The sequence below is a fragment of the Cibotium barometz genome, chromosome 24, assembly GCF_041138505.1.
Source record: "Cibotium barometz isolate CiBa-2024 chromosome 24, ASM4113850v1, whole genome shotgun sequence".
In the NCBI taxonomy this organism is placed as follows: Eukaryota; Viridiplantae; Streptophyta; class Polypodiopsida; order Cyatheales; family Cibotiaceae; genus Cibotium; species Cibotium barometz.
This window is the reverse complement of record NC_141069.1, coordinates 36,351,468-36,365,620: the sequence shown is the minus strand read 5'-3', so window position 1 is coordinate 36,365,620 and position 14,153 is coordinate 36,351,468. Positions and strand designations below refer to the sequence as shown.

The 14,153-nt window shown below is 35.9% G+C and overlaps 1 protein-coding gene across 4 annotated transcripts in view; it reads right to left on the bottom strand.

The window, feature by feature from the left end:
* LOC147625242 (uncharacterized) overlaps window positions 1-969 on the bottom strand; it is a 29,002-nt gene extending 28,033 nt beyond the window's left edge. Inside the window, exon 1 of one of the 4 annotated variants that reach the window (XR_015268942.1) lies at window positions 522-780. The gene's annotated coding sequence lies outside the window, so the exon portion shown is untranslated. Of the gene's footprint in view, window positions 1-521 lie in introns of all 4 variants that reach the window. The other 3 variants (XM_086818517.1, XM_086818518.1, XM_086818516.1) reach the window with 3 other exon arrangements.
* Between the last annotated feature and the right edge of the window lie 13,184 nt (window positions 970-14,153).

The following is a 14,153-nucleotide window of genomic DNA, read 5'->3' as shown; positions in this document are numbered from 1 at the left end:
ACATGTGAAATGGATGTGTGGGAATTTCTATGGTCAAATTGATGTATAAAATATTCCTTGCTTTTGTAAACATAATATCGGTTTCCAATTCTAAATTACTTTTTATCTCAAGCTAAACCAATGGAAGATCAAGAGTCTCCTCCCGTCTGGCTGCACATTGTAGGCCATGCTAGCATATCCGAGAGCTTCTTAAATATGTTTAAAAAAACTAAGCATCATGTTTAAGAATTGAATTATGCCTAAGATCACAACTGCTACGATTTTTCTGTCGTCATGTACTAAATGCCCTAATCTGGCTGGATTAACTTAAACATTGTTGAAAACAAAAATTAACAAACTGGGTTAATCTACTTGACAAAGAGATTAACCTTCATGCAGGGCTGTTACATTGAAAACAAAGATTAACGTATGAGTTAAGCTACTTAACAAAGAGATTCAGCTTCAGCGAGCAATGCAATGTGCGAAGTTCTTAATTAGACAAATTTGGAGTTAATCTGCTAAGGTTATAATTAAAAACGCACCTCAAGAGATCGATTCGATGAGCAGAAACGTCAGAAGCCGGCGCAACTATCGGATTTTCAAAGCTAATTAGCGCGATTAGGGTTTGCAGAAAACGCAGCACGGGGGGGGGGGGGGGGGGGGGGGGGGGAGAGCAAAATATAAAACAGTAAAGCACCACGACAGACACGAAACCACCGCCCAAAGTAAAAATGTTAATAGTAATGATCATTAACTAGTAGTAATAAACATGAAATCTTGTGCTCAATAATTTGTTAGAAATAATAAGGGAAATTTAGATCCTAAAGCTCCAATACTCCTTTTTTTCAATGGGTTTATATGTATTATAGTATGATAAGGGGAAATTTAGCTCAATGGGGGGTATATGCACTATAGTATCAGTTTGAACTCATTCATGGGAGCATGGTACAATAGCCACTCAGGCAAGGGCATGTCGGCATCCCAAAGATTATCTCATCACATATCAACAGCAAAAGTCGAAATTAGCATTTTGAAACAATATAATTATGAGCAGTTTAAAACAGGATAATTATGAGCATCATATCTCTAATGAAATATTTCATAACAATATGTTCATGATACAAAATCAAAGAAACAGTCACCATTTCAATACATAGCAATAACAAATTTTAAAACTAAAAACAAGAAATGAAAAGTTATATATAACATGTAAGATACGGTGTTCACCCCACTAGAATATGCAAATGTGAATCTTGTAAAAATGAAACTCATAAGACTTCTTGTGCATACACCACTAGGTAATTTTAGTAATTTTGAAAATGAAAGTGGGAAAGGTGAGCCTTGCATTTGTATTCACAAAAATTAGAGCAAGTCCTATTATAATAATTGGTTACTATTCTTGTGCTTCGATGATAAGCTTCTACCTTTGAATTTTGAAAAATGCCTACATTTTTTAAGTATTCATGCATCTAAGTCAAGAGATCAATCAATGCATTATCTCCCTTTGAAAAGTTGCTACCCCCATGGGCCCTAACATACCTTCTTCTCACATTGGGAAAATAAAGGTTTATTTAATACACATAGACTTGGGAAATAGAAGAAACCCCTTGGAAGACCCATCATTAATAAAATTGTCACCGATAGTACATGCCTTAAATGTTGGGAAGCATAGGTGTCATAAACACAAGAAGTCCATTAGACCTTGTTTTAGGATTGCTTACTATAAATCATGGCATTGTATTGCCATTTTCGTCAATTCTTACTAACAAAAGAACTTTCCAAAGATAGGTACCTTACGTGACAACAAACAATGCATGTTTCTCATGTTAAAGTTAAATAAGAACGTTGGCTCTTTTGCCCATGAGAAAGCACGTTGCTTTCAAGGAAAACATAAAAAAAGCACATCGGTTTGAAGGAAAACATTGAAAAAAGCACATCGCTTTCAATCAAGGAATTGAGGGTTTAGTTGTGCCACAAATAACATTTACAACATCAATCACTATTGAAAACATATAAGTTGAGTATATCCTTGCATTATCACACAAAAGTTATGGTTGATAGAATAATCCAAGAGCTTTTAAATTGACCACAATAATGTTTTTACAACAATGCATACGTGGCTTTTAAGCAAGCTCTAAATAAAAAAGGTGTGTTTGTTTACATAACCATTACCTTTACCACTAATAAGTAAGTGTATTTACTTTAAGGTGGATTTATTCAAAAGATATAAATATATTGTATTCAATTCTTTAAAAGATACAAGAAGTATTTATATAAATATTTTGTATTTACTATAAGGTGGATTTGTTCAAACGATATAAATATATTTTCTTCAAAAGATATAAGAAGCATTTATATCCACTTGTCCTTAAAGGGTGCTCCACCCAATTTAGTATATATGTTCTCTTTTAAATCTCCCTATTAAATGCAAGATACATAAATCTCCTTATTAAATGTAGCTCTCTAGGATACATACTTTCTCTTAAATCTCCCTATTAAATGTAGCTATAATCTAGGTCGTTATCTTGCAATACAATAAGGTATTACATCACCAAAGAGTCTTTAAAATGTATTTATTTTAAGTTGTGATAAATGTCTCATTAGATTAGGCTCCACTTCTTCTTTTTTTGAGGGAGGGGCAAGGGGATTTTTCCATTAAGAACTACTCTTTTTGAAGGAGTACCCTTTCCATTAAGCCATTAAGAACTACTCTTTTGAAGGAGTACTCTTTTGGACTGTCACATTTGTAAAATTTTATTATTCTGTACTTTCAGCAATTACATATTAGCAACAATAAGGGGCACCTTTTATGGCATTTTTAAATTAAGTTGTGATAAATGTCTCATTAGGCTCCACTTCTTCTTTTTTTGAGGGAGGGGCAAGGGGATTTTTCCATTAAGAACTACTCTTTTGAAGGAGTACCCTTTTGGACTGTCACATTTGTAAAATTTTATTATTCTGTACTTTCAGCAATTACATATTAGCAACAATAAGGGGCACCTTTTATGGCATTTTTAAATTCAATCCATACTAAAGCCTACAAGCAAAGCACGAAGCAATTCACAAATCCTTCATTTCTAAATCATTAAAAAGGGGAGGCACTAGGCCACACAAAGTTTCTACTATCTCTTTCATTTATTTATCTTGGTTTCTATCCATGCCATCTAATGAGATAAAATCACCATGTTCTCCATCCAAGATTCTTCTTACCTCTATTGTCCTCCTATAACAAATCATCATCACCATGTTCTCCATTAAAAATCATCATGTTCTCCATCCAGTATTCTTCGTGTCCTATAATAATTCATCATGACTACGAATTTTGCAGTATGAATGCAATAAAACATTTAGAGAGTAATTTCCTATTTAGCTTTGATGGAGACCTAGAAACTTTGTATCACTTCATTGGAGAAATTGAATATGTCTTATATGTTGTCATCATAAACAATCTATTTAAAAAAAAAAATTGTGTTTTTATGACATACTTGCTTACTTCTACAAATCCCTTAAGTTGTGTTTTGTGTTTATTATAACATACTTGCTTCCTTCTAGAGAAAGCCCTTAAGTTAAAGTTGTGAGTAACTCTAAAGGGAGCTTTTCCCACACAAAGCCCTTAAGTTTTGTGTTTGGTATAACATACTTACTTGCTTTCTACAAAGCCTTTAAGTTGTGTTTTGTGTTTATTATATCATACTTGCTTAGAAAGCCCTTAAGTTGTGTTTTGTGTTTATTATATCATACTTGCTTGCTTCTAGAAAGCCCTTAAGTTGAAGCTTTGGGTAACTATCTCTGAAGGGAGACTTTCCCACACAAGACGCTCGTTTCCTTGTTTCTAAGAGAGATAGTTACCCAAAGCCCTTAAGTTGAAGCTTTGGGTAACTATCTCTGAAGGGAGACTTTCCCACACAAGACGCTCGTTTCCTTGTTTCTAAGAGAGATAGTTACCCAAAGCCCTTAAGTTGAAGCTTTGGGTAACTATCTCTGAAGGGAGACTTTCCCACACAAGACGCTCGTTTCCTTGTTTTTAAAACCCCAATCCAACTACTCTTTTCCCCCTTCTTTTGCCTGAGTTCCTCACATGCTTCTTCTCTCCTCTCTCTTTCTCTCCCAATAGCAATCCTTAAGTTCCTTGCATGCTTCTTCTCTTTTTCCCCTTCTTTTGCCTAAGTTCCTCTCATGCTTCTTCTCTCCTCTCTCTTTCTCTCCCAATAGCAGTTCTTAAAAAGGTAAAGAAAAATAAATGCTTCTTGTTTCCTCTCTCTTTCTCTCCTAGTGTTAGTCCTGCTTCTTGTTTCCTCTCTCTTTCTCTCCTAATGTTAGTCTTGCTTCTTGTTTCCTCTCTCTTTCTCTCCTAATGTTAGTCTTGCTTCTTGTTTCCTCTCTCTTTCTCTCCTAATGTTAGTCCTTACTCTCCCAATGTTAGTCTAGAGAAAAATATTTTTTTATTCCCTACACCTACTTCACAACATAGCTTTACTCTTGAAAAAGAACTCTAAGAATCCTATTTCAAGCTTTTAGAGCTAAGTTTCCATCCACCCACTAAAAACTCACTAAGCTTCCACACTCCAGTCTTTATGCAATAGAGCTTTATGTAGAGTTGTACTCACAAAAAGAGGGAAAGCTCCCTTTGGTAACACATGATTACAAAACTTAAGCCAATGACATCTACCTTTAATCGATTGATAGTGCAAGCCTTAATGTAATTAAGGCTTTCACTATTAATCAATTAAAGGTGCAAGCCTTAATGTAATTAATATGCTAAGTGTATGGGAGTAGCTTGTAAATTAGATGTTTGTCAAATTGAGCTAGCATGTCGAGGACACCCTTCCCATTTGACCAGTGTATGGGAACAGCTTGTATGTTGAGTGTATGGGACTACCTTATATGATTTGAATCTTGAAACAAGATATTTGTTAATTTTTATGAGGCCCGCATTTGATACTCTCCTATGAACAAAGATTGGTAGTCAATCATTCCTAGTTGTGCTCATCACAATATGTTGTCTTTGTTTCTTGATTGCACATTTGATAATGCATGGATGAGAAATCAAATACCTCTCAATGGATGAGCAATCAAATACTAGTTTATCATAATAGAATATCTCAAGTGCACATTTAATAATGCATGGATGAGTAATCAAATACTGATTCAGAATCCTCTTGATGAATGAGAAATCAAATACTAATTCAGAATCCTCTCGATGGATGAGCAATCAAATACTAATTCAGAATCCTCTCGATGGATGAGCAATCAAATACTAATTCATCATAATAGAATCCTCTTGATTACAATTTAATAATAGTGTTCTCCAATATTTCTTGTATCCATTTCAATGTTACAATCCTGGAAGAGCCTCTAGGTTGAGAGGGTAAGCCATGCACATATGTGTACGCTTAAAGACCCTTCTCTCTTCTATTATTATTTTTCTCAATCCACTTTTCCATTTTAGAATTGTTAAGGAGACAAAATGTAATCACTTTCTTGTGCATGGGCTCATTCATCTATGATTTGTTCCTTCTCATGTATATATGATACCATTCATCTATCCTCTTCACCATGTATCAATCATGACATGGAAGGATCTATTTGTTTTAGATATTTAGAGATTTATACAAGGGATTCTTGCACCACCATCCTCCACCATGCTTCCTTGCACTTTGTCTCATAAACCTTCAAGGTTTTCATGAATAGTTTAAGGAATCAGCTATGAACAACAAATAGTTCAAGGAAGTATAAACAACACCACATATAGCCACCTCATATGCCAAAATGTACCACATGGTGGAATTGAGTTGTGAGTATACTTCTTAGGAAGTTATCTTCAATCATACACATTGCCTCGATTGCCTCGATTGCAGCCTTCTTAATAGAACCTAGATGGATTTCCTTTGAGACTATCCAAATAAAATGTAGAAGTTACAAAATAAAATTTCATTAATTTAAGATATGCTTTGTGAAAGGATCAATCTATAATTATGAACAAGAAAACATTCTCACCTCACCACTCCTCCTAACTTAAATGGCATTCCAAACTCTCTCATCTCCACATCCGCGGTAAGCTAATATTAGAAGTATGACATATAGTGAAAGTTGATAATTAATAGGGCAACACAAGTAGATAACTTAAATGGCATTCCAAACTCCCTCATCTCCACATCCGCGGTAAGCTAATATTAGAAGTATAACATATAGTGAAAGTTGATAATTAATAGGGCAACACAAGTAGATAATACCATTAAGATCAAAGCGATCAAAAAACTGACTAGAAGACACACGTCCATGTACTTGAATCACCTTGTGCCAATCATGTGATTTGAGACCATACAATTAAGATAGACCCTTCTTCTTTGTTTTTGTAAATTGACCCTTTGTGATGAGTGCATTACATTGGGTCGTGTGTACAAAAAGATGTGATTTGACATTTGTTTCCTCTTGCCTTGTCAATCTCCATGGCATAAACCCACCTTATTATTGACTAGCCTTGGTGGTGATCTTTCCATGTGCTAATATTCTTTAGGTCCTCTTTGCCACACTTGTGCCATTTTTACTAGTTGAATGGTCCTAAGAATGTGTATCGTATATTAAAAAGATGATTAATCTTTAACTTGGCCCAATATGCCACATTCTTTAATCTTTAACTTGTCCTAATATGGGAGTCGATAGAAGATGAAATCAATGAGTAAACAAATATTTCTAATGAAAACCAAAATAGAAGCATGCATACCTTCTAATAAAAATCAAAATAGCATTATACCAAAGCACTTTGTGCATATGGGAAAACCATGTACATTATAATACACTTGATCATCACATTGCATTGTGAAATTTTATGAGAAACATCTTATAACTTTATGCTTTGCCATAATTTCTCACGCTCATTAATCAACGACTTAAGGTATACGTCCTACGTGCTTCTCCATCTTACCTTTTGATGATAAAAACGTATCTTTTGTAAGATGGTGCTAGAACATATCAAGTGACCTTATTTTGTGCTTAATACCAAATGGGGGAAGTCTCAGACTTCATGTATACTTGTTGAGGCTATTAATTGAGATCCATTATACTATTTTTAAGCTATGACTGGACAAGTATGAATGCTAGCCACTTGTATATAAGACATTTTTAACATTAAGCAATGAGTAAACATTCCCCTTTGCAATAGAATTCATGTGAGCTCTTGTCCCTAATCTCTTGCATGAATTCTCTTGGACCTTTACACTGCTTATGGATGCATGAATTCACTTGGACCTTTACACTACTTGATGGATGCATGCTTAGGTAGGATTGACTATAGGCTCATTCTTGCTTGAGTTTTCCCACAAAGGAAACCCTCTTCTTGCCTCCATCAAGGTAGTTGAAGCTTTTCCTCCACATCCCATTGCTATGAACCTCTAGTATGACAACAGTGAGGATTTGGGCAAGTAGCTAGCATACCCACATTAGATTTCAAGGACACATGTTTCTGTAAAGGTAAGGTAACCTCTTGAACTAAACATACATGGCGCCACTGCCATGGACTAATCCATTATAAAATAAGCTATAGTTTTGTGTTTTTGGTTCATTTAAATATACAAAGGCATGTGTAGCATATAGGATAAAGCATCGCCTATCTTAGTTTTGGCTTTAAAAAAGCATTGTTTGCTTAGTTTTCACTAATTATGTCTTTTTTTTTCATTAGCTAGGCTATTTAGGCATCAAAAACATAAAAAAGTAAAAAACATAGAGCTTCATGCTGACCATCATTGGTGTAATGGTAGTGCAGGAGATCTCACTAAAGTGGTTTATAATACCTTCATCATTAAACACACACTCAATATGATTATTCCAACCGTACACCTGATTCAAAAATCTTAACGATAGAGCCCCAAACTAAACCTAAAGAGAGAACTTAATCTAAACAATGGGGGCACTAAACAAAACTTAAAAACCCTTAAAATGACCACTCTAATCTATCTATTAACCATGGACAACCAAGGCCCAACAAGAGCAGAGAAAAAAAAATGACCACTCTAATCTATCTATCTATTAACCATGGACAACCAAGGCCCAACAAGAGCAGAGAAAAAAGAAATATTGGATTTCTAAAAAATAAGAGGAAAAATCCCTTCCATTGTATTCCGATTGACTCTTTGTATTCTATCTATCTATTAACCATGGACAACCAAGGCACAAGGAGAGGAGAGAAAAAACAAATCTTGGATTTCTAAAAATAAGAGGAAAAAATCCCTTCCATTGACCCTTTGTATTCAGTTGACCCTGTGTATTTCATTCCTACGTTTTGCTTCTTAATGTCTTTTACATATCACAGCAACGCTCAGGTTGAGTATTAGTAGAAATCTATTAAAAAACATCCACGTTGACTCACATCCATGTTTCTCGCATTATTGCTCGTCAACCCAATAAGCATTAGCTAGTGCTATTAGGAAAACCACATTACTATAGCGAAAATGATGGTATTGTAAAGTTTACATCAGCAGTATTGGAGAAACCACATTACTGGTGGGGATGAAACCATATCCTAGGGAAAAAACCACATTACTAGGAAAACCAACGGTATTCCAGAAACCATGTTACTAGAAAAAAACATAGTATTGGAGAAAATCACTAGTGTATTGGAAAAACCACATTATCTGGGACTAACGAAAAGCATCACATTACTGGCCAATTTTAAGGAAAAAACGTTATCTAAGATTCACAAGGAAAACACGTTATTAGTCATTCGCATTATTGGATAATAGCACGTTACTGGATGCTAATAAAAAAACACGTTATTGGATGTCAGTGAAAAAAACGTTATTGGATAATCACACATTATTGGACGTCAATGAAAAAACCCACATTAACTAGGATTCACAAGAAATCTCAATTCCGTGTTACTGCACTAACACATTATTCACAAATAGCATTATTTCACAATAACGATGTTACTCAATTCTATGTTATCAACCTTAACCCACTAACACATTATCCATCTCAAATTTGCATTATTGAGATTTCTCAATTCTACCTTACCCACCTAACCCCTTGACACATTATTGGACGTTAATGAAAAACCCACATTAGCTAGGATTCACAAGAAACCTCAATTCTGTGTTACTGCACTAACACATTATTCACAAATAACATTAACTCATATTTTTTCACTATTAGTAGTAACGCAATATTTCACAATAACGATGTTACTCAATTTTATGTTATCAACCTTAACCCCCTAACACATTAACCATCTCAAATTTGCATTAAGTGAGATTTCTCAATTCTACCTAATCCACTTGACCCCTTGAATAACATCACTACTGACACTCTACAGTAATGTTATGACAAGGATTAAAGAACACTCATAATTGGGGTATAAGCATAGGATCATATTATCATCTCCTCTTCATACTAGATACAATGGGGTGGGATGCTTTATATAGGATGAGTGACTCTTGGGCTAGCTCACTAGCCCACTCTCTAGTGTGACCCCCCAAGCATGTGGGTGTTCCCCACTCTCCTATGTAACCTCCAACCACTCCTCATGCTTGTAACCCCCTTTTCTTGAATGGACAATTACTCCTAATAAAGAAATCCCACTCTATCTTAGTGATAATGTAAGTGGATGCTACCCTCCTACTAAGGGTGTGTGCACATGGAGTGAATGCACACATGGGCTAACACTTGGCACACCTGGTGGGTCGGATTCCCAATCCGACGACTCGAACCCACAACCATAGGGCTGTGCCAGTGTCGTGCACATAACATATATCATAGTGCCAAGTACAATGCAACCATTTTATAGCAACATGCTAGGACTAGGAACCCATCAAATATAATGCCATCCACACAGTATCATATAAAATGAAAACATAAAACCATGTATTAATCAGAATGTCCACACTCCAAGAGCATGAATTAGATTATGTATTCAACATCTGGACACCATCATAAAGATATCGACATGTAAATATGTTGATGTAGCCTCTAACAACTACATCATAGGCAGAATCAAGCATATTTGAAGCACAAGTTGAGAAGTCCGACTCTGGCACACTAGTGATCATGGAGTGGGATTATCCATATGACCATCCTGTGTGCCTAGAATATCATCACAAGCATGCATGGTAGGCCCAAGCAATGGGACCTCCACATGAGAATCAGGAACCTGAAAAATAGACTCAATGAGAGCCCTCACAACTGTATCATTGACAACCAAAGCTAGCTCCTTCGGATCATCATTAAGAACAGAGATATCCATATGCAAAACATTATCATCAGTATCCTGCAATACCATAGAGAGAGATAGGGAAGATGAATCAGCACATGAATCATCTGACTCTAGTAAATAAGCAATGAGCTCTTGACTATCTGACATGTCAGCAGTCGGAGTTGAACATCCAGCACATGAACTATCATGAGCAAGAATCAAATCTGAACCATCATCTAGACCATCCGCCCACCCATTGGACCCATCCGCCGATGTGCAAGGCTAGGGACATCCAAGGACACCTGGCTCTCCTGGCTCTTCTTGTCCTCTCATGCTCCCTCAGACTCTACCAAACTCGTCCTCCTGGCTATAAAGGTCCCTATTTTGTTCCACCATGTTCTTTCTCTCCCTCTCCCTCTCCTCTAGGGATGCATATAATGTAAGTAGCTCATTCTATAATGCTCTAAATATCTTCATGATGCAAACACTATCTACATGCTTACCCTTTAAAAAATTACACTTCACATGCTCACAATAATACTGGCCATACTTAGCATTCAATGCACATGCCTTATCTAGCCTTGCCACAGATTTTTCTATCACTTCTTTTGCCCATGCATAGGTGGAGACTTTTAGAGCATTGGTAATGTAGAGTACCTCCTCCTCAAATACACTAGGACAATAACTATCCTCCAACTTCCTTACACTCCATGCAAAATACGAATGGACAATCTTTAATCTTTTTCTTGAAGCATGGTGATGTTAATGGAAAGAAGTTAAGCATGGAAGAGCTTTCACAGCTTGTTGGGGCTAAAATTATGGGTCGTTAGACAAATACTAACTTTGGGAATGTAGCTTTACTTTGACCTCTTAGGCATATCCACCTTGATTTATTAGCTTTTTTTGAAGTGTTAATGGATAATGGAACAAACAGAAGCATGGAAGAGCTTTTGTAGCTTGGGGTGAAATTGTGGCTTATCAAACAATGTTGACTTTGGGCATGCTAACTTTGACCTCTTGGGCATATCCACCTTCCTTGATTAGCATGGTTGTAGGAAGGTTTGTTCCATGAAGGGAGATGTGGATCTCAATTAAATGAATGACTTTTGTGTGTGGAGATCTCTGCTGTGATGATATGCATAGATTCCAAGGCTCCATAGACCTCGATTTGGGTTTGAAAGGTGAATGGTTCCATAAGGTGTTTTCCCCTGATAGATTTGGGTTTCAAAGGTGAATGGTTCCATAAGGTGTTTTCCCCTTCATAAATCTAGAATCAGGTCACATCAAGCAGCTCCTTGAGACTCAACAAGATGTCTTGAGTCCTCGATTATGAAGGAAACTTCTCTATCCTTTTTCTTAAGTTCTAATCTAGATTACTCTTCCCACATTACTGTTAACCCAATTCTAGGGTTAACAAGATCTACTGCCAGTATCTTACATCAAGGAGTCATGATAGATACACTAAAGGGTCATACATTCAAGATATGAAGCAATAGTGTCCAAAGCTACAACTTGGACGGGAGTCCGTAATGGTGTGACGGAGTATTTATGGCGATTCTCGCTTCAAGAGCGTGTGGTAGCAAGTAGGATGAAGTCCTAAGTGATGTACTTCATGGATATATTATGAGAGTATTCATTGTAATAGCATTAGGCCTCTTATGAGCCTAAAGTGCCCAGTTGGCCATAGTTTAAGTGAGTGTGAACACTTTGGCCATGTATATAAGTGAATATCTCTCATAATACAACATACTCTTCCATTGTGAAATTGAGTCTTGCTCTTACTAATCCTCTTGCTAATCTCTCTCCCTAATGCATGCTAGTGAGTGTGTGTGAGTGAGTGAAGTGAGGTGAGAGGGAGACGAGTACCCATAGTGTAGCACGGCGGTGTGACAACGCTCGTGGTGGGGAGGCGCGGTGGAATTGCTTCTTAAGGAGTTGTAGAGCTTGGAGACCTCAAGGGTTACGAGCTCGGCCAGTGGAAAGATCCTCACGATAGTTACGGTTCACCAGGTAATCTCTTATTGGAGCGTTAGGGTGAGCGTTAGGGTGAGCACATTTTTGGCATCATTGCCGGGAGCCATCCCTTGGCTTTTTCCATCGTTTTCTCTCTAATCTACGCATTACCCATTGCCCATTATCTTGATTAATGGTTTTTCATGAAAAAGATGTGGATTTGATGGTGATTTGGTGTAGAATAGCTCTCTTTTTTGTTTTTGAAAAGAATGCTTTTAGCTTAATTTATTGTTTTTGTTGTTGTTATTGTGGATTTTCATGTTCTTAGGGCTTGCACATAGTTTGTATGAGACTTAGTTGCATCCATTGCATCAAACAATGCAATAGAATGCAATTTTTAGTGAATGTTAGCTCTCTTTAGTATTAAACATAGAACTAAGATCATTAATTTTAGTTTAATTGTGCATTTTTTGTTGAAATTGTTTGCATTAGAGTGTTAGCAAGCATTAGGAGTAGCTTAATCTTTCAAAAACTTTCTTAAAACCATAAAAAATCCTTGAATTCGACTAATTTCTCTTAATGGACTAGTTTTTGTCAGGGTGATTAATCTTATTTAAGAGGTAAAAAATTTAGAAAATGTGTTAATTGGGATCTAAATTGATTATATGAGTAGTCGAAATTAGTGTTTTTGAGTGTTTTGAGAGCATCTAGATGCATCAAAACACCTAATTACATCAATTTCTTTATTAATTGGAGAAATTTGACTCTCTTTGCTTAGTTTTGTCTTAATAGAGAAGACCAAAATTAAGAGTCTAATTAATCTCCTAGTTTAGATTAATTTACACATTTGTTGATGCACATAGATTAGCATTGCCTTACTCTATCCAATGATGTGCTTAATCGTGTGAATTAATTAGAGATTAGTGGTTAATTAGAGTCTGATTAATGTAAAAGAGGAAAAGATTAGTGAAAAGATTATTTTTAGATTAATTATTAATCACTTTTTACATAAACTCATTAAGACTAATGAGCATTCAATGAGTAGATGTTTCAAATTGTCCATTTTGGGGGTCATTTATGAAGGGTGTAAAGGGTATCATAAAAAGGTTGACTTTTTTTATTCTTACTTATCTTTTTGGGAAAATGCCCATATCTCTTTAATTTTAAATTTAAAAAAATCCACCCCAAAAAGGGAATTCGTATTTCCGACTAGACTAACATAAAAATAAAAAAAATTCAAAAAATGCTTCATGCCGTGAACCATTTCTATAACTTCACGGCCTAAGATTTCACACCCTAGGAGTCCGCGTTGAAATTTTTTTTTTTAACGAAAAATGGTTCACACCATGAATCATTTTTGCAACTTCACGGCCTAAGGTTTTATGCCCTAGGAATCCACATTTAAAAAAATGAATTTAACTTTTCATGAAGTTTGGTTCACGGCGTGAAATGCTAAGGGTTCATGGTGTGAAATCCTTCGTTCAGGCAGCAAAAATAAAAAATAAAAAAAATCAAATTTAACTTTTCGTGAAGTTCACGACATGAAACCCTCAGTTCACACCCAAAAAAAAAATCAAATTTAACTTTTTGTGGCATGAAACGCTAAGGGTTCACAGCGTGAAACCCTTCATTCACGTGGCCAAAAAAATAAAAAAAAAATCAAATTTAACTTTTCGGAAGTTTGCTTCATGGCGTGAAACCCTAAGGTTTCATTGCGTGAAACCCTTCGTTCACACCCAAAAAAAAAATTTATTATAAAATTCGTAAAGTCCACTTCACGCTCTGAACTGCACCCTGCTAGTTCACGACGTGAAAGGGGGTCCATTAGCAAAAAAAACCCTATTTGGAGGCTAATATCTCTTAAACCATATATCCGATGAAGATAGAAAGTTGACATTGAGCTCTTCAACTTTGGACTTGGTTGTCCGAAGTCAAAATCGATTGTTTTGGCCTCCGACCAGCAGTCTCAAAATTTGACCCGAAAATTGAGGGGAAAAACAGCTCAAAAACCATTAAAAATCGTAAAAAAACAGCG